The following is a 19,381-nucleotide window of genomic DNA, read 5'->3' on the forward strand; positions in this document are numbered from 1 at the left end:
CGTGCTCTTCACATCTATTTCTCACTACTCATAGAGGCGGAGGGAAGTCTAAGACTAAACTGAGTGCCAAAAAGAAAAGCCTGAATGATGACAACATGAAAGTTATCTGGACAACTTTTTTTTTTTTCATCTGACACAAAGGAAAGAATAGAGAAATAAAATTTTCGGAAGTGATTTGTAATTTCTGATTGGGATGGTCCAGCTAAGCTAAGATCAAATGCTGCCCATCTTCCAAGCTAATTCTACACCGCCATTAATCCACAGAGCAGATGAGCTGTGGCTTGCTTCTGGGACGAGGCCGATTAAGGGAATCACATTTTCACCCCACTTTCCTACTTGGGGACTGCTGAGAGCTGAAGAGTAACCAGCTTAGGCTATCTGGTGCCGACAGGAAAACCAGCTATCTGACCATCCAGCAGACAGCCTATGTACAATAAAATAAAATATCTATACTTCTTTAGAGAGTCTCTGAAATGGAGAGGGAGAGAGATGAGGATAACTGCGGGAGGCTGGCAGTTCTGAAAACAAAACCTCTGGAACTGAGACGGGCTGGACACCGCTGTAGGGCCCTTCGCAGATCCTTGGCACTGCATCCCGCAGCACGCCTGCCACGTCTCCTTCTTCCTCCCTTGTCACAGAAAACAAGTGGATTCCTTTCCTGCAGCACATTGGGCTATTTCCTCATCACATATACAATCCATAATTAAGATTCCTCCACGGGCGCTAATAGAGAAGAACGACTCTGACACAATCAGCCCGCCGCATGGGTACAAACGGCACTGAAACAAGCACCGCGGAGAACACAAAATGGGTACAGTGACGGAAAGAATGGCACTAACACCGAAATTCAGACACAATTCTTCTTTCCACCAGCTCAAGTTTGCAGCAAAGAGCTCCGTTAGAGCATGCCGCTTTCCCAAACCTCCTATCCCCAATCTGGGCTCATACCTTTCAGAGCCACCCCAAAAAAACCACTGTTTAAGCACAGGCATTGCCGTCAGCAGAAAGGTGACCTTCCCCAGTGTCACCTGCCGGGAAGCAGGTCCATGGCTAAGCCTGTGCTACAATTTTGGCATTTATTATCAGGCTAGACTAGAAGTTTTCACAACACAAGGGCACATTTACACAGCACCAGTAACAAGGCCCTCTCGCAGCTAGGACCCCGAAGAACCATCGCGTGGCAAATTCATAAACCCTAATGTGTGCAGAGTGCCTTCCGTGCTCCAAGCTCCATAACTGCCTTTCAGCAGGGACTTCCACAGACTTTTGGGGGTAAAGAAAATGTAAATATAGATCTACAAGTATATATTAGTTTGATCATTTTAAAATTAGCTTTTTGTTTTTAAATTTTGTGCCATTCTTGTTTTGTTTTCTACTGCTCTCTCCGGCTCAGGGACGTGGCATTTCCATAACACACTTGGTCCCACTGAAATCGAGATGTTTTCCAGGCTGTGGCCTTTCGGGAGGTGGGACTCAGAACTAGCTTTCCTACAGCTCAGCTGTGTGCCCTCTGGTCTCTCCTAAGAGAAGAGCAGAGCTGCAGCCAGTCCGAGGAGGAAAGGGCAGGAGCTATGGCATGCACATGCTGCTACACATTCATTATCACAGCTACAAGAGGCTGCCAAGTTGGAGGAATATTTTTAGACTGGAGAAAAAAAAACTGGGGACTTATTAGAGACTTATTAATACAAAAGCAACACTAACACTAGCAGTGTTCTCATATTTTCCCTATACTTACACAAATGAGGTTTATTTCCTTTCCTCCTCCAGCTTTTCTAGACAAGGACATCGGTGTTTATCCAGCCCCTGGGAGGACTTGGCAAAGATACCAGCACAGGAGAGGAAAGATGAGGGTCACTGCTTGGTCTCAAAGGGATGGAGGGTGGTCTTCAACAGGACTCCTTTTGGTCCTGCCACAGCCACAAGCTTGTCACAAACTGCAAGGTCAGGGAACCAGCCTTGGTGCAAAGGCAGCGTAAACGCCCCACCGCCAGCAGTGATGCACTGACCAAGTTTGCATATTCCTGGAATATCCTGCCCCGGGGATTTGTTGGCACGTGGAGGACCAGGGCAGCTAACCTGAGTAAGATTTGCATTGGTAAACTGGACTAAACCCTGTGTGGGCACATTTACCCGGAATCAAAAGCAGGCTTCACTGAATTTAGCTTTGAAGTGAATGACCAAATTAAGGCCATTTTAAATCTGAAGAAGAGCAGACATGCTACTGGCCAGTGTAGTTTAGGGAATCCACTTTAAACTTATGCTGCTGGTTAACTTGGACTAATTTTCACCCAGATGTCCCCATTTAAAGAAGCTTGAAGGAAAGCTGGAGGAACAGCTCAGCCAGGTGACTTGGAGGCAGCCAACACAGACCCAAGATCACCAAGCAGCAGGATCAGGTGAGTGGGGAGCAATTTTAGCTCCCCCTGTGATGAAGTGTCAACAATCTGCCTCAGTCCTCTGAGGTGAACTGGAGCCACAGCAGAGCCGAGCTGGTAAAAACAACTGCCCTGGATTTGCTGCTCCAGGTTAGTGACCGGGCAACACTTGGGATTTCAGCCCGGTTTTCTACAAGAGCCATTTTTGGCTGAGCTGTGCAGACAGATTATTTAACAGAAGGACAGGAGAAAACGGAGAGGGAAGGATGGATTTAGCTTCTCCAGAGAAAGCTGCTGACAACAAGCAAAACAGAATACCCTGGAGAGAAAGTGCTTGACGAGAGCCTAAGCCATAGGAATTGTGTTATCAGCATCGCAGGAGCAAACCTGGATGGAGTTACAGGCTGACATTTGAAAAATGAAAGAGCTGAACAGACACTGCTGTGCTGGTGAAACGATGAATGGGAGAGCAAAGGGGCGCGAGCAGGGAGAAGGGAGCATTTCGTGCACGGCTGGGCAGGCAGCGGCAGCTCGCGGCTGGATACAGCTCCCCGCCAGCACCACGGCTGATCAGAGGGAACCTCCAGAAGAAGCAGAGGATGTTTTTTGATATGCAAAGCCACCAAACTTCCCCCTCGCATAGGCACAACATCCATGTTGTTTCACGCAGAAGGTTGTTTCACCAGGTCTGTTTTCAATACCAGGATATTGCAGCAACAACAGCAAATATTGAACGTATTAGGAAGCAATTCATCGAGCTGGAAAGAGACATTATGGAGGGGATTTTATCAAGATAAGATAAGCAGCAGCTTAGCTGCAGAGACAGAAACTGATCCGAATATATGACTTGTTATGCCCCTCTGAGAAAACTTGTATTTGTCTTGCCACCAAATACAAACACATAAATATCCAAGACAGGTGTTGTCCTGTCCTCTAAAGGCGAAACACACTTCCCAGAAAGTAACTCCTTAGCAGCTAGCAAGTTTTAAGTTTCAATGTATTCCACCATGCACCGCTGAGGGAAAAAAAAAATAAAAAGATATATTTAGTGAGAAAGCCAGATCTAAAAGTTAGTTGGAGGGCATGATTTTGCAGGACAGAAGCCCTGAAGATAATTAAGTTCTGATCAGTTTCGTGAAAATAGCAGCTGGGCATAAGGAAAGAATCCCTAGTAGCATCCCTGTGGCATGAAAGGCTTTTACAGGCGGCAAGTTTCATTAGGCTTTGGAGAAAATGCCTTGAGGCAGAAAACCACAAGAAACCAGGCTTCACTGCTCTTCTACTTACAGAACGGCTTGTTTAGAAGTTACTGTCATTCATCATGTACAAATCCTTATTACAGATGCAATTGGTTTATAAACAGTGATTAAGTTTGAAACTACACTAGAAACTTACAGTTAATGAACTAGTTCAACTTCTGGACCAATTTAGTTAAATGATTCCCCACCCCCACCATAAGCAAGGCCATGGGTTAAGAACAGCTATTCCATCAAGTACAAGCAGGGAGGAAAAAAAAAAAGTAATGTGCCTATTAGTATCTGAGCTAAGAGAATAATTAGTTTTACCTCTTTCTGTTCACAAATGGGTTGGAGCACCTTGCAATTTTCTTTAATTTATTTAGGATGGGAAATCTGCAAAATTATTCCTGCAAATAATTAGTTATTGATGTATAGTACTTAGGGAAAAGCACTCATAAGCAAATCAATCTGTTATTCAAGCGACATTTGCTGTTTGGGGATTCGTGTCGCTGGAACCACTTTTTTGGTCTACTACTGACTGAGCACAACTGTGGGCTCCTGCACGGGGGGAGGTGGCTCAAGGTCCACTTACAGAAGAGTCAAACATTTCTTTTTTCTTCCGATGACTGTTTTCCTCCAGCATAAAAGGTTTTGAACATTTCTTGGCAAAAGAAAATATAGCTATTTTATCAATATTCTAGAAACATTTTCCCAGCACTGAGTTGTCTCTAGCTAATAATAATGGCGTGAAGACAGACTTTGAATTCCTCATGAACCCGCAGAGTGTGGAGACAGCTTCAGATGCTCACAGCTGGGGGCTGATCTTCAATTTCAGCTAGTTTCCCACTTATCCTGACAGACAAAGCTCTGATCACCGAAAACACCCGCCCATCACACTTTTGCTACAAAGCCACGCAAATCTCATGTAATCATGCAATAACATCTTTTCCCAGCATGAGGACCTCCCACACTCTCTGTGGGGATTTTTGCCACGAGTGGGACAGGAGGCCAGCCGAGCCTCCCCAAGTCAGCATTTTCCCCATTTTCCAGGAGCATTTACTGCCCTCTGATTTCAGGTCAGGTTGTATGTAGCCACCCCCAGCAAAGCAGAGCAGACATTCCCTCTGCAGTAATTAAAAAGGAAGAGCTACGTAAAATGATCTGTCAAACTTCAGAGGCTACGACTGGTGTTTCACTGGAGTTTTGTTGAAACAGGCTGCTGGTGCCTGATACTGGAGGGTTTATGGAAAGAAGTGTGTTTGGGGAGGAGGCAGACGCGACGGCTGCCTCCCCGAGGCTGCTCCACATCTGTGTGCACACACGGAGCAAGCTTATGCTTGCATGTGCACACTGGCCAGGCACACAGAGGTGAAGGGTTGCAAGGAGTAACCAAGGAAACCAACCAGGACAGACAGAACTGCTGATGCCAGAAGCTGAGAAGCGTTACGTCCTGCCCTCCAAGCCCCTCGGCACTGCACCGGCACTGGAGCCCGCGCAGCCCAACACGAGGCCAGCGGGCAGCTCTCTCCTGAAGCTGCAAAAGGGAGAATCCCAAGCAGGCTCTTAGCATCCTCCTGCTGCCCTGCAAGCATCCGTGCTGGGCTTGCAATGGGGGAAATGGGAGGAAAGCTAGAGCTCTGCACCTGCTGCAAGCATTTATTGTTCCAAGGGCTTTATGCTTGCACAAGGAGCAAAATAATTTTGCAGCTTGCTGTGCTTTGCATCAACCGTCAGCAGCATATGGGCTGACACTGTGTAGCAGTCCCACCCCTATCTGATCCCACCGGTCTGTCCGTGCTGCCAGTCCTTCCAGTGTTTAAGTGAATACTGATTTTAGAGACCATACAGAGTGACCTGGTACAGCTCACTCCTGACTACCTGGACTCTCACGATTTAAGTGCTACTTGAGCTCCTTCACATCCGATTTCCGTGCTCATCCCCCACCTCTCGTACAGAATTTCTTCAAATTGTATGCAACAAAAACCTCTAGAAGTATTACTTCATCCCGCTGCAATCATAAGAGATGTTAGTGTGAAATGCATTTTGGGGGATTACCAAATCCAAAACCACTAGTGCTTGTTAATGCAAATGCCTTGAACTGTCCTTAAGCCTTCAACTTCCCTCCTTCCCACATCAGCAGTGCCATTCTCAGCATCAAGCAGCTTTGGTGCTTATTCCTTCTAACAGTCCATGCAAATCAGTATTATCATGCGATGGTGGGTTCAAAAGAAATCTGCTTTTCCTGGGCAGAGGAAGTAAATTTCTGTTTTTTTTTTTTTAGAAGGCATGTTGTAAAATATAATAAAAGCAGCTGCTTTTGGAGAGGTGAGAGATAAATATGGCTTTAAAGGAACATCTTCCTTGCAAGCCAAGCAGGAGAAGTATATTTCAATGCACAACAGCCATCTCTATTAATCCCATCCTGTATTATTAGTTAACGCTATTAGCTTCCATCCTCATTACTATCCAGATTAACACTGTGGGATTTATTCCTTCAGTTCTGGCCTTGCCTTACAACGCTAACCGTAAGGGAATCTGCTTGCCGGTCGGTCACCAGCAGCACTCACACTTGGCTCAGTGTTAGGGCACAACAGCCCCCCAGCCGTGTGTTTGCTAACCAGCAGTCACAGCACAGCTCTGTCCTTTCTTGCATGCCTCTCTCACTACCTGCTGGTTGCCCTTGGCTGAGCCACCAAAGCTCTGTGCCTTTGCTTACTGTCAGGGTGGATACCTCATCACTTACAAGCATGTTCATAGCTAACCCAGCCCCTAACGGGCTCTTATCTATGCTGGATGTTTTAGGAGTACGTAGAAAAACCTGTCTGTAAGCATACGGGCTTTGAGATAGATAGCACGACACTGAAATTTGTATTGCACAAGTCCAAATTGTATTTCACAAATAATTTATTCTCGCATTAGGATGAGCACAGAAACTGAACTTCAGAAAACTGGAAATATAGAACCAGTGTATTAATAGGAACATATGAACTTCCACATAATTAGTAACATTTTGTAAGGTGCCTTTACATAAATTAAGTAAGTACTACTAGTTCCATTATACAGGTGGGGAAACTGGGACACAGATGTCCCCAAGGCCACAAAAAGGCTGGTAGCAGAGGGAAATACTACTACTCAGGGCTCAAGATTCCCCAGGCAATGCCCTAGCCTGTGAGCTACATCTGATCTTACCAGAATAATGCTTTATTCCAGTATCAATTTACCAGGAGGAGGAAAGAAAGAAAGAAAAAAAAAAAGGAAAGAAAGAAAAAAAAGGAAAGAAAGAAAAAAAAAAGGAAAGAAAGAAAAAAAAAGGAAAGAAAGAAAAAAAAGGAAACTATTGTGTATAGAGAATTATAAATTACTCAATAATTCTCATTATAGCTGTAAGAAAAGCCCAGTAACTTTTAAAAGTCATGATGACCTTAAGCACCCATGACAGCTACCTGTTAGAAGCTCTTGTGCTGAGCAAGATGTCACTGTCTGTCACCAGCACCCAACAGAGCACATCAGAAGACCAAATGTACAGATCCAGAGGTCCCTACGTGGTCACTCCATGAGAACAGACTAGCACAGCCTTTAACAGTGTTTTTACTTCCCATACCCAAAGAATGACATCAAGAGATCAGGTTTGAAACATCCATAATAAGAAACCTTTGGGAAAAAAAAAAATCTGTATGCAAAGCAACGCTGTGCCACAAAGTCACAGAACAAACTGAAGGAGTAAAGAACATCTCAGACTAAGTTAAGTAGCATCCGGGATGCTATTTAGTGAGGTGACACTTTATAATCTTTAATACATTTCTAAAACAAGCCCTGCTGAAGTCCCTGCTAAATTAAATGGACTCGCTGTGCAATAAAGTAGATAGCTGGAACTGCTACAAAATTACACTGCTTCTCTGCCCCAGATAAGCTTGTCACCAGCAAATTCTTCCACCCCCCCTTTTTTTTTTTCCATATTAATGCCCTCCATCATAATAAGGATTCCTACCCACTGCCAAAACTCAATTTACACTATTTACTTTAATAACCTCATTTGTCATCTTAGCATGTGTGTCTACCTCTGGGACTGCAGCCCCACCAGTCTGCCAGAAGGTCTCATTTACAGTTTGCTCTTTCATTATTATTTTTAAAGATTAAATTGCTTTCATTTCAAGGCAAACAGTCTGGGAAATCCCACAGCCCAGAGGATACCACGACACATTCATACATTTGATCAATATATCTTTTAGGGTTACGTACATCTCAATCCCAACTGACTCTCCCCTTCCACACTGTCCCACTGCATCATCCGTTTCCATCACCTTTAACTTTGTTATTCCTTTTAATCTTTGCAAAAGATGCACACTGGCTATGACATTCGAATATTGCCATAACATTTCAGGTCGTGGGAGGAATTTTCTATTTTCCTATTTTGGAGGGCTAGGGGGGTGACAGACGGGTGTGATAAGTTCCTTCCCCAGCACATCCGTTCATTTGTTTTAAACCACATTTTTAATCTCACAGCTGGACTACTCCAGAGCGGTATATTCCTTCCTATTAAATTATATTTCTCTCTTACGGTGCGTCTCCAATCCTGACATGCTCAGTAAAATTCAATGTTAATCAAGTCATTTAAATAGGTTAGGGGAAAAGATAATATTTCATGTTTCATTATATTGCATGTTTTGTGGAAACAGCATTACACAACTGCTAGAACTACAGCTAGAGGAAGTCTCCTAAAATGCAGCACCAAAACCAAAGCAACGCAGCAATCTGCCATTCAGAGCAAGGAGGGAGGGACTGGGTATTTGAGAAATGTCTCGTGTCTGTCTGTGGGGTCTGAACAAACCATTCCCGAGCTTGTTTGCAACACCTTTAAAAGGAGAAATTAAGAACCATTTTCTTGCTTGTGAGCAGTCTCTCCATCCATTTGCCTCCTTCTGTCTCTGCCTCCAGTCAACCGACTGGGACAAGACGTGTCTTACCAACGCAGCCCCTGCAATCTGGGGTGGCCACTCCTCTCTGTTTCCAGTAACATTTTTAGGCAGGCTGGTCATTTCCTAGACACCATTTGCAAATCCCGGAATAACGCTCAACCAAAACAAACAGATTAATTGCTAGGAAAACTGGGGCTAGAAAGGTGCCTAATTTAGAACCACAACATAATCAGTTCCTTCAATATTTAGGATTTTTTTTTTCCTAAGGCTAACAGAGACATCTCTTTTAACAACAACAGCAACAAAAAATCAAACTTCCCTAAAAACAAAGCTTAAGAGCTCTAAGTTCTTTCAGAGTTACTGAGCACTTCTCATTTTCTTCAGCTCAGGCAACTGTATGATTACTTCTTTCTTGTTTTCCTACCACTGCAAACATTTATCCAGAGTCCCATTAAACATTACAGCAAAAACCTTTACATCTCCCATTAGTGATTTCCAATATGCTGATATGTTTCTTCAGAAGCTTTCCCAGTGAATAATTGGTCCCAGACTAATAGTACTTGTTATTTATACACAGAGGTGTCCTTGCTTCAGATGTCTTCTAAATAGACTTTAGCAGGCGTTTAAATAATATCGCCTTCTTCACATGTATTAGTGTCCAACATAAATGTGGGTATTTTCTACAGAAAAACTGGTTTCAGAGATCTCATCAATATTTATAAAATACAGTTAAAATAAAATTCTTCAATTGCTTCCAGATCCTATATGATGGTAACCTGGCAATAAAACAAATTTACAGGCCATGTATGCCATATAAAAGCATATTTATCTTACTTACAGTCAGATGATCAAGTTTCTGGTACGTCAGGAGAAGATGGAAGATATTACAATACAGTCTTCCCCGGATTCCCTCAAGTCTTGCTCTGGATCATCACATACGGACAAGAGCAGCAAGGCTGAGGAAAAAACAAATAAGAATTGACAACACTCGACCAACAAAGGCAATACTAGTGTGGTCTAAGACCATTTGCTAACACAGAAGCAATACAGCATCATCAAAGCTCTTAGGAACAACATCAGGTAGTGCCAAAAAGATGCAAACAGAAGCTATGCAGTAAAACTCCAAACAACAGTTTTTCGGCTCAGGGTTATTTTTCTCCCTTTACTTTTCTTTGTACCCTTTTTTTTATTTTATCTGTGAAGGATTTGTGTTATTAGCATGCTCTGTTTGCTGCAGCACAGAATGGCTGATGCCTGTGCAGCTGACTCAAACGTGAGATTGAAGAGAAATATTTTCTATTTCTGCGGTAGCTGCTTCCCAGAGAAACATAGGGGGAATTTTAATAAAAACGGTAAGTTGGAAAACCTACAGAATCTGCATGTGAAGCAGAAAAAGATTTTACAGGAAGGGAAACCGAGGCACAGACTAGTGAAATCATTCCAGTACAGCTCTTAAAAAGAGAGCCTGAGGGCTTGAAAAAGACCCAAAACTGCGGTTTACAAGGAAAGCCCATCTCATGAAACCTGAATCTTCCTATGATCTAAAAACCCCAGATAAAAAATTTGTCTAAGCAGGTATATTTCTGTGAAGAGTGTCATGTTTAACAAGCCAGACTTTTCTGGTGCACTCCGTCAAAAGAGTTTCCCGATCTATTTAACAAGGGGTAAAGGCTCTTTCCAACAGGCATGAACCTCTCATGCTTGGCATATTCTGACACCTACTCCAACTGTATAGAGGAATATTTGTAGTCACAGCAGGTAAACGAGCTGCGGACAGGGAACACAACTAATTTAATAGCATGAATTATTTACACATACATTCAAGAAAGCCATCTTGCTACACAGCAGTCCCAGCAGCAGGGATTATTAATTTATAACTCAACTACAGCTACATTAAACAGAACGGGGCTTCCATAAAACCTGAACTGTGGTGCACAGAAAATATTGCCTAACTCGCCCAGAAAGTACAACAGGGTTCCCTAACAAAGCCTTGACCATCAGCCAGAGATCGATCACGGCTGTCGGGCACTGAAGCAACGTCCACTGGCTCCGATCTGCACCCAGACACGCCAGCTTGCCTGCTGTGCCCATACAAAGCAGTGCGCCCTGCAGTAGGATTTGTCTTTAAGCTTTCATTAGCTTCCAAAATAGCATCGGTTTCTTCCCCTTCAGAACAGCAGTGTGAGCACACCTGTCTCCATCAGAGCAAAATCCTTGAGAAGACACCAGAGCATCCCCACGCCTGCGGTCCCCTGGCTGGGCCCCCTCAGCATAGATCTGACCCCAGACAAAGGCAAAGAGATGCATCAAAGGGAAGGCAGGAGAAGCACTGGGGGTGGGCCCAGGAATAGCAAGACCTGATGGGAACCTGCAGAATGTGTGGAGGAAAGGAGAAAACGTGAAATAACTGAGCAAAGAGTCAAGGAGAAGGAAATGGGAGCATGGAGTATGCTCCCCATTGAGACAGTCAGACTAGGGGGAATTTAGGCAGGACAAGCAAAGGAAACTGGACGACAGACAGATCCAACTCCCTCTGGAAAGGGAAATATAAGTTTAGAGATAGAAACTTGGACAGCAATGAGAAATCTGAAAACTGGAAATAGGTAAGGAGCCAGAGGCAAGGCAGAGGCAGGACTGAGCATGGGGCAAGAGGAGCTCAGTGCCTCACAGCACCCCCCAGCAGCTCAGCCTTGTAAAATCATGTTTTTACACAGCAGAAACCCACATCATGTTGAGCAATCCCAAGACATGGGTTTAGAGACCCCGTTGCTTGGTGTAGCTCCTGGCCAAACACTTTGTATTCTTGAATCCTGCTGGTACCATCTGGAAAGAAATAGAAGCTGCCGCTCTGTGCAGGCGTTCTTCCAGCATACTATTTGTCCTGATAAACATGCTAATAGCTGGGCTGCCTGCATCTTCACACGGCTTATTCACCCAATAGATGGCTGATGCAGCAAATTAATCTTCATACAGTAGGAACTCAGTTCCTATTAATGACTAGAAACCCTTCATAATGTGCTGTGATCAACCTGAAATAATTTCATAAAGTGAAACCTCGCGGCAGAGCTGACTCCACTATTAACTCCTTGCTAAAGATCAAGGGACTGAAAAGGGCAGCTTGGATTGCCTGTTCTTGGTGATTTTGAGTATTGCTGTTTTCAGGAGAGGTGGTTGGTGCTTCCTGAACATACAGGAAGGACCACACGCTGGGGACAGAAGAAAAGGCAGTGACCCCACTGAATTGTAAAGAGAAAGCATATATCAACCCAGTAAAGCAGCTCTTCCTCTGTCTGGCAAAGACATATTTATGACACTCTCAAGAAGTTTGTGTTTGACCTACTTAGAAATCACTTTGTGATACTGTGTAAGCGACCAGCCAGGGGCAGAGCCTGGGTCAATCCTCCTAAATCTTGAGCTCCCCTACACCTAGGCTGAAGAAGCATCCAACTATGGCAGCACCTGCAAGCCCTCCGGGCCCTTGGGCTGGAACAAAGGCGAGTGGGCAATCTCTTCACTCCTTGCCCTCCACTAGGCCATCAAGAACTGCGTGTTACTAACATGAGGTTACTAACCAGGAGCATTCAGTGTCACTGTCGTGCTGATGTCTGAAGCTATCATTAGACCCCTGCTGAGGCTGCAATGAAGGGGGTGCCTGTGGACCAGGACAGTCAGGTGACAATCAGAGCCTCAATTAAAGAAAGAGAGAGAGAGAAAGAAAAAACCCTACCTACTAACTGCAAGTAGTGGAAAAGCAGAAAGGTTAATTGTCTCAGCAGGATGGAAATTGTCCTGTGTCAGGGATTTCAGCAGCATGAAAGAGAGCTTCATACTGAATTTGAGAGGAAAAAGATGAGTGCTTCCGAGTGTCTAGAAAAGGACAATGGGACAGATGGACACAGGAGATATACTGCAGAGACGGGGCCTGTGAAAGGTACAGTCCTGGTCAGGAGTTGAGGAGGAGGTCAGTGAGGTTATTAGAGAGGGCACAGGATGCACAGCAGGGATATTACACTATAAGTTTCCCTTCAGAATTGTTCTGAGATCTTACACTAAGACCATTACATTATTTTTCTGCTCTGTGCTTCGGTTTCTCCATCTTTACAAAAGGGGAGAGTGTCATCAGCCAGCAACATGAAATATTTTGAAACACAAAACCGTGAGACGTGCTACGTTAGATGCAGGTTGCGGGACTGCTGCGTGCCGTGGCCGAGGCACACGTCAAGGAACATAAAGCTTATTAAAGGAGAGGTAGGGGCGAAAGGGGCTTTGGGGCAAGCAAGTCGGTACTGTTAGCAAGAGCCAGGCACGTGGAGCAGTGTAACGTCCAGACTCCCACGTACTACCTCTGTTAGTGCAAAGAACTGGGACCACTTGGCAAAGCAGCTGTTAGCAGAGATGCAGCGTGCGTTTGATCACTGCCTGACGCTAATGCAAACATCAATCGCCCAAACAACAGGTAGCACAACCAGACCCCAAAACACAGCAAGCAATTTTAAGCAACCACAGCGGGTTTGTAACCTACTGGTTACCTGCCCCACAAAACAGGGCATGGACAAATCCTGCCCCGAGAAGGGCACCATCGCTGAGTACGCTGAGGACCAAATAATTGTGCCTCAAAGGCTTGAGACATCGGGAAAAAGCCAACTGTCTTCCTGCACACCACTGCAAGGGCAACGTGCAATTTATGCCTGGTTTTCCTTACCTCCCTTCTCCTCCATGGCTGTTGCTCTTTTCCTTGAGGAAGCAAGGCAGAAGGCACCGAACTCACTTCATGAGTACACAGAGAGCTCAGAGCAGCAAGCTGAGCAGCAGCGAGGTCAAGGAGCAGGAGCACACCATGTGCAACAGCACATTTCACTGCCACAGAGCTCCAGCAAAACCAAAGCTACCTTTTTTTTTTTTTTTTTTTCCTGACCAAAACCAAATTCCACTCATATTATTCATCACAGGAAAAAAAAAAAAAAGAAAAAAGGAAGAAAAAAAACCCCACAACCAACAAATCCTACACCTTCCTCTCCACACCCTACTCCCTCAGAAGCAATCAGCAACTTATTGGAGTTACCCTGAGTGCCTGGGAGGGGTAACGAGGTCTGCCTGTCAACAAAGCCCCATTGCTCCTTCTTGCCTCTTACTGGTCAGTCTGTGTCGCCGGGGAGTTACAGCTGAAATCCACCAAAAATAATTAGGTTTTTTTTTTGAGGAGTTATTAAAATACCAGTCTAATTCCTGGTGCCTCAAAATGAGCAAGCTTTAACGTATTTTCTGTTTGTCCACAAAAATGTGTTGGGAATTTATTTATTTTTCGCTATTTTTCTCCTATTTTTTTTCCCTTTTGCAGGATGCCAGGGGAGGAAACAAATGTTTCTCTTTTGAGTCCTTGTTCAAAAACATAATGAAAACTTGGAAATTATTTTTTCATGAAAATGCCCACTTAGGAAAAAAGCAATTCCCTTGTCTTTCCTGAAGAAATGATTTCATTAGAAAAAAATAAAAAAGCAAAAATGGTGCATTCTAGCGAGAAGCTAGAGTCTCTTCTTAAATTTTGAGTAGCGATCCCAGCCACAGAAATGTAATTTCTTTGTTATTCTCACCAGTGCCATGCTTGCAACAGGCAAGATTCCCAATGGTACTTTCAAGTTACCAGAAGTACATTTGTTAAGAAAAAAAAAAAAAAAAAAGCCTGGCATATAATCTGTATTTCCGATCTACAGTCAGACTTTCAAGAGTTAGCCCAGCTCAAAACTCCGCTGCATCTTTCTGCCTTATTCAGCAAAGGATGCCAAACTGTGATCCTGCCTCTTGTGATTCCAGCAGAGCTATGCCACAAGGAATTTGGCTTGGGGACTGTATTTAGCATCTTTGCTATTTTTACGGGAGCTGCGCAGAAGGCAGCCACTATCAGGGAAAGTTTCTTGTCTAGACAGATGCTAGGGGAAGGTAAGCAACCCATTTACCATCACGTAACGTTAGCAGAATTCCGGAGACAAGCTCGTGCCACTACAGCTAGGTCAAATTGCCTCCAGACTGCAGGATTTGCAAGTGGCAGGATATTTTACTGTACCCGTTGGCCCCGGAAAGAAATATCAGTAGGAGTATTTATGCGAGAGCTGAAGGATGGGAAAGGTCAGGTTAAGTATCAGGAAGTGGCTAATGCATCCGCTCCCGAGCTGCAGCGGGTGACGTATCCGGGGGGCGAGTGTGGGCTGCCCCTGCTTGTCTCCAGCCGGGAAATGGCTTAGAACAGGTCCCTAAAACAGCATTTCCATGTAAGTTCTTGCAGTAACAGCCACAGAAGTGGCCTGTGATTCGCAACACAAGGGAGGTGAAGCTGAATGTTAATAAGTAGGACCTGGAAACAATCTCTGTCTGCAGGATTCAGATCTAGTTCATTACTTCTTTTGCTTAAATTAAAGGCCTTAATGTAGCTGGGCACAAAGCCATTTTACCAAAGAGTTCTGTCACTAGCATTGTATTTATAACTGCGATATCAATATGCTCCACCCAGGACTGAAATCCCTTTCTATTTTGAGCTGTGTAAGAAGAGAAGGACAGATTTCCTGTCCCAAATGATTTACAACTTAAACAGGCTGCAGCACAGGGAGGAAGGGACTCTGTGGAGTCCTGCATCAGCCAGGTGGACATAAGAATATGATCTGCTACCTGAATGAATGTTTGCTCCCCTCAGTTGCTAACCAAAAAAAGTCTTTCCAGAAATCTGCAAGCTCAGAACTTCCTTCAGAGCCATGTCCCTAACGCAGTAAAGTCTGGGGCATCTGTAAGCTTTTAATCAGCCATTTCCTTACCCCTTTGGTCTGTCAGTGTAGAGCTGACAGCATGATAGTCCTTGCAACGTGCTGCTCTGTCAGCTTCAGAAATGCTGATCTCCCTCACTGGTGATTGAAGTTGTCCCAGCATCTCATTACCATCTCTCCCAGTTGCCTGCCCCACATCAAAGGGGTTTCCTGAGGCTTTGACAACAATCTCACTACTTCCAAGGGAAAGCTGTTGCAAGCCTTTTTGTGTGAAATTATTTATGGGAGCTGAAATAGGATTTCCTCACAGATGGAAAAAGTAGAAGCTCCAATTTTGCACCCTCCCATGCACAGTAGAGCATGATCCCTCAGTCAATGGAGAAGAGAAGGCCTGCACAAGTCAGCACTTTCAGCCTCAGGACCTGGCTCCCAGAAGATATTCCTATCGGTGTATGCATCAGGATGGTGATGGAGACATGGCCTCTATCCACACTTCAGCAAGAGGTTAAACTGCAGACTGTGTAACCACGTGGGAGCTCTAATCCTGCTTGCAGAGGTGGCAGTGCTGCTGGTGGTGTGAAGCTATAGCAGTTCATGCCTTGGTGTGGACTGACTGGGCAACTACACCTCCAGCAACGTGAGTGAGATGGAAGTGCATGCTGCTGCTCCGTCCCAGAGCCCGAGGCAGCTGGATATGCCCTCCTGGCCTCACACTCAGACGTGGCAGTCCCACCTTTGGCTGTGATTTTTGACAGAGCCTTACAAAGCAGCTTATGGAGGGAGAGCTGAGTTTCCAAACCCAAACTGACTTCAGGGTGCTTGCAGCACAATGCCAAGTGAGAACGTGTGCAGACCTCTCTGCACTGCGATGGATTTTCATCATTGCCATTCATCTCTGAGCGTAAGTGTTAAAGGAAATAAGTGAGCCCTTACTTCCCAGCTCTGAAAATGCCTTTAGGCATTACATCCAGGATGATTTCCCTCACTGGAAGATTTTGTGTCTAATATGCCCCTTGCAGGAGTCACTCTGGTGTACTGGCTGTGGAGCAGAGAAAAAATGTGTACAAGTGTGTGTGCATGACGGGGTCTGTGTGCATGCACAAGCAGATCTGAACATGTTCATACCCCAAATAGGACAGCTACAGGCAACTGTGCCCTTCACACTGTGTATTAATGGTCATCCACACAGCATGTTGCCATGCAGACCGGGAGGGCTGCACACTGCATCTGTCTAACTCCTGGTTAGCGTCGCTTCAGGCAGCTGTTCGAGGGATATAATTAAAGCTGGTCTCCAAATCCATAAATCAAAGAGAGAAAGACCTCGAAAAGGGGGATAATAGGAAGAAGAAAGGACTTAAAAATATGCCCTGTGCTGTATAATACCCAGATAGTTTCTTTCCAGACACAATTGTGTTCCAGAAACAGCATGCTGAGACTCTGCAAGTTACTTGGGAATCCAGGTGGGGGGAGGCATTTAATCTCTACATGTTTGTGGGGCTTTGAGCATTTTGCTCCGCTGTTAAATCATAGCTCTTCTTTCCTGCATGGCCTCCCAGGGAAAAAGCAGGAGACGGTTGTTCCCCAAGGAAAAGCTGTCGAGCTGTCAGGGACGTGACTGGCTATGAAAAAATACCAAGGGAGAGCAGCAGGGAGATTTTTCTCCACAGTCCAGATACACAGGAGGAAGCTTAACCAGCAACAAAGCTCCGTTAATGCATCCCTTATACACATTAACATTTTATTGGTAAAGCCACGGAACAGTCAAGAGGGAGATACCGCGTTTCATAGGAAAGGAGAAACTGAGGCACGAGAGGATGAAGGTCAGTACACATGAAAACCTTTCCCCTCAGCCACCCCAAGTGGACACCCATCTGCCGGGACACAGCTCCACATTAATTCACAAACATCCTTCTGGCTGCAGCCCAGGTCTCTGACCTCTCCACTACTTTTCAAGCCCAAGCACCGACAGCTTGGTGGATCCTGGCACAGACCAGCAAGCTGCATCGGGAAGCTGATGTGCAAAGTTGATGATGCCCTTGCTTTTGCAGGAATCTCAGATTAAATGAGAGTGGCCTGGGCTCTAAGGGGGTGCTGGCACTACTCTTCTAAAAAGGGGAGGCACAGAGCTGTCTTGCTTTGAGTACTCCAGTTGTGCGGGCACTTTGGCAAGTTTTAGACCAAATCAGCTCACAAAGTTGGTCAGAGCTCCTCAGACAAGATTTGCAGTCTGGGTGCGAGTGTGAGAAAGGTCCCCACACACACAGGTAGGAAGGTTTGGAGAGTAGACACTGAAACCCAGGAACACACTCTGTCTGAAGATCCAGAGAACACTGTCCTGGTCTGCTTCTGAGCATCGTGCTCTTATTTACCTTTCTTTAAAAACAAACGTACAAACAAGTAAAACCTCTTCACCTAATCCCTCACACTGTAGAGCTGGAGAGCTTTTCGTTAACTATTTCCTACTCTGGTTTCCATGGAAAACAGAAAGTCAGGTTTACTGAATCCCATGAGATCATAAAAAGTGCCTTTGGTCTAACAGTCCTACTGGCCCTTAACAAACGAGGCCAGCAAGGAAAATGATCAAAATGCAAAATAGGGATTTCGAGTCCATCTGCTGAAGTGACATAAGCTCTCAGCCTTTTAAAATAATACAATTTCCTAGATACACAAATAGGTCCACACTGAGGTATACTTTCACAAAAAGGGCAAAAAGCGGCATTACCAGAATGTTTTGGGGAAGTATAATATATTGTGATTTAAAGCATTTGATCTTGTTTCTCCCTGGTGCAAATCCTAGAATGACAAATCCTGGAAATCCTCTACAGCTAAAGGAAGTACTCCTTCTTCCCCTGAACAGGTACCTTGCCTTTTTGGTACCAGAAATCATGGGTTCCACTTGAACACTGCAGTGTTTCTATGCATGTATTGTCGATGATCCTATGCATCATTGTCCATGATTTCCAAGGTTTAGGCCAGGGTCCCTGACTTCTGTAATGTCTACTCTTGGTTCCTCCAGAGGCTCCTGCTGGCTTTCATACAGCATATGGCCCATCAGAATGACTCTTGAGATCATCTGAAGTCCTGGAAGTTGGACGCTCAGTGCCTAAAGAAGGGGTGAGGTGGCTGAGCATTAGGATGCCTGATTTGCATTTGCAGCAGTGCTGTTTATTTGAAGACTGTGATTTTCAGCAACTCTGTCTATCAGCTTCCCCATGTAGGAGAAACATGTGAATGCATCTGACTGCTTGCTCACAGATGATAGAGAAGGGAAATTCAAACATGAGTAATGTTTGCAAACTAGTATGTGTGTGGTTTTTGATATTTTTTTTTTCTATGTAGACATTCATAGAAGGCTTCATTATTCTGCTTTAGGCTGAAATCAGCTCTTTTTAGTGATTTCAGCTGAGCAACACTTGCTCCATTACATGCAGAGTGTAGCAGAGTTTCAAATTCCAAGAATGAGAACGAATGCAGAAAAGACACCAAGTTCCTAGCAGCTGCAGGTTAGATGAGGCCATTTTAAAAATAAAGAATCCTGCTATGCTGTGCATCGGGCAGAATGGAGCGTGGGCCATTTTGGGGACAGATTCAGTGCAGTCTATCTGGAACCAAAGTAGAATTCTTAATGAAACAAAAGTGCAGCACTCTAAATTTAGATGCGCTATTAATGCTTTTAAAAGTAAGTGCATCTATAGCCATGGGGTGTCTGAAATTTCATTCACAGTGTTCGCTCCCATCAGGCCCATCTGAAATCCACTGAAGCCAGTGGCAAAAATCCCATTGATTTCAATAGATCCACTGCTTGGCTCACGTTTCCTGTCCCTGCCCCTATTTCCTTGTCCATTTGGGAGATTGTTCTGTATGCCTACACGGGATAGTCCACAGTTGTTATTCCATGTTATGCTGTAGCCTTTCTGGCATCAAAGAAGACAGGTTAGAGCTTGCACAGTAGCTTGTTGAGTGAGGCAGCAAAACAAACAGCAGGCCAAAGAGTGTAAATCCAAAGGAGATATCTATCTCTTGAATAGCACATCTGTTAATCTAATGCTCTTTGTTTGTGTTGCAAAACAGGTTTCTCTATGGCACTCCAGCTACAT

The 19,381-nt window shown here is 44.6% G+C and overlaps 1 long non-coding RNA gene across 2 annotated transcripts in view; it reads right to left on the bottom strand.

Annotated features, from left to right (window-relative positions):
• The window catches only part of LOC308182609, a 40,719-nt gene extending 26,602 nt beyond the window's left edge, over positions 1–14,117 (bottom strand). For both annotated transcript variants that reach the window (XR_013941933.1, XR_013941934.1), the window contains exons 1-2: positions 13,235–14,117; positions 9,371–9,488 (exon numbers count right to left, since the gene is read on the bottom strand). This is a non-coding gene — a long non-coding RNA (uncharacterized lncRNA). The remainder of the gene's footprint in view (positions 1–9,370; positions 9,489–13,234) is intronic.
• Between the last annotated feature and the right edge of the window lie 5,264 nt (positions 14,118–19,381).

Source organism: Anser brachyrhynchus, assembly GCF_964034855.1.
Source record: "Anser brachyrhynchus genome assembly, chromosome: 25".
NCBI lineage: Eukaryota > Metazoa > Chordata > Aves > Anseriformes > Anatidae > Anser > Anser brachyrhynchus.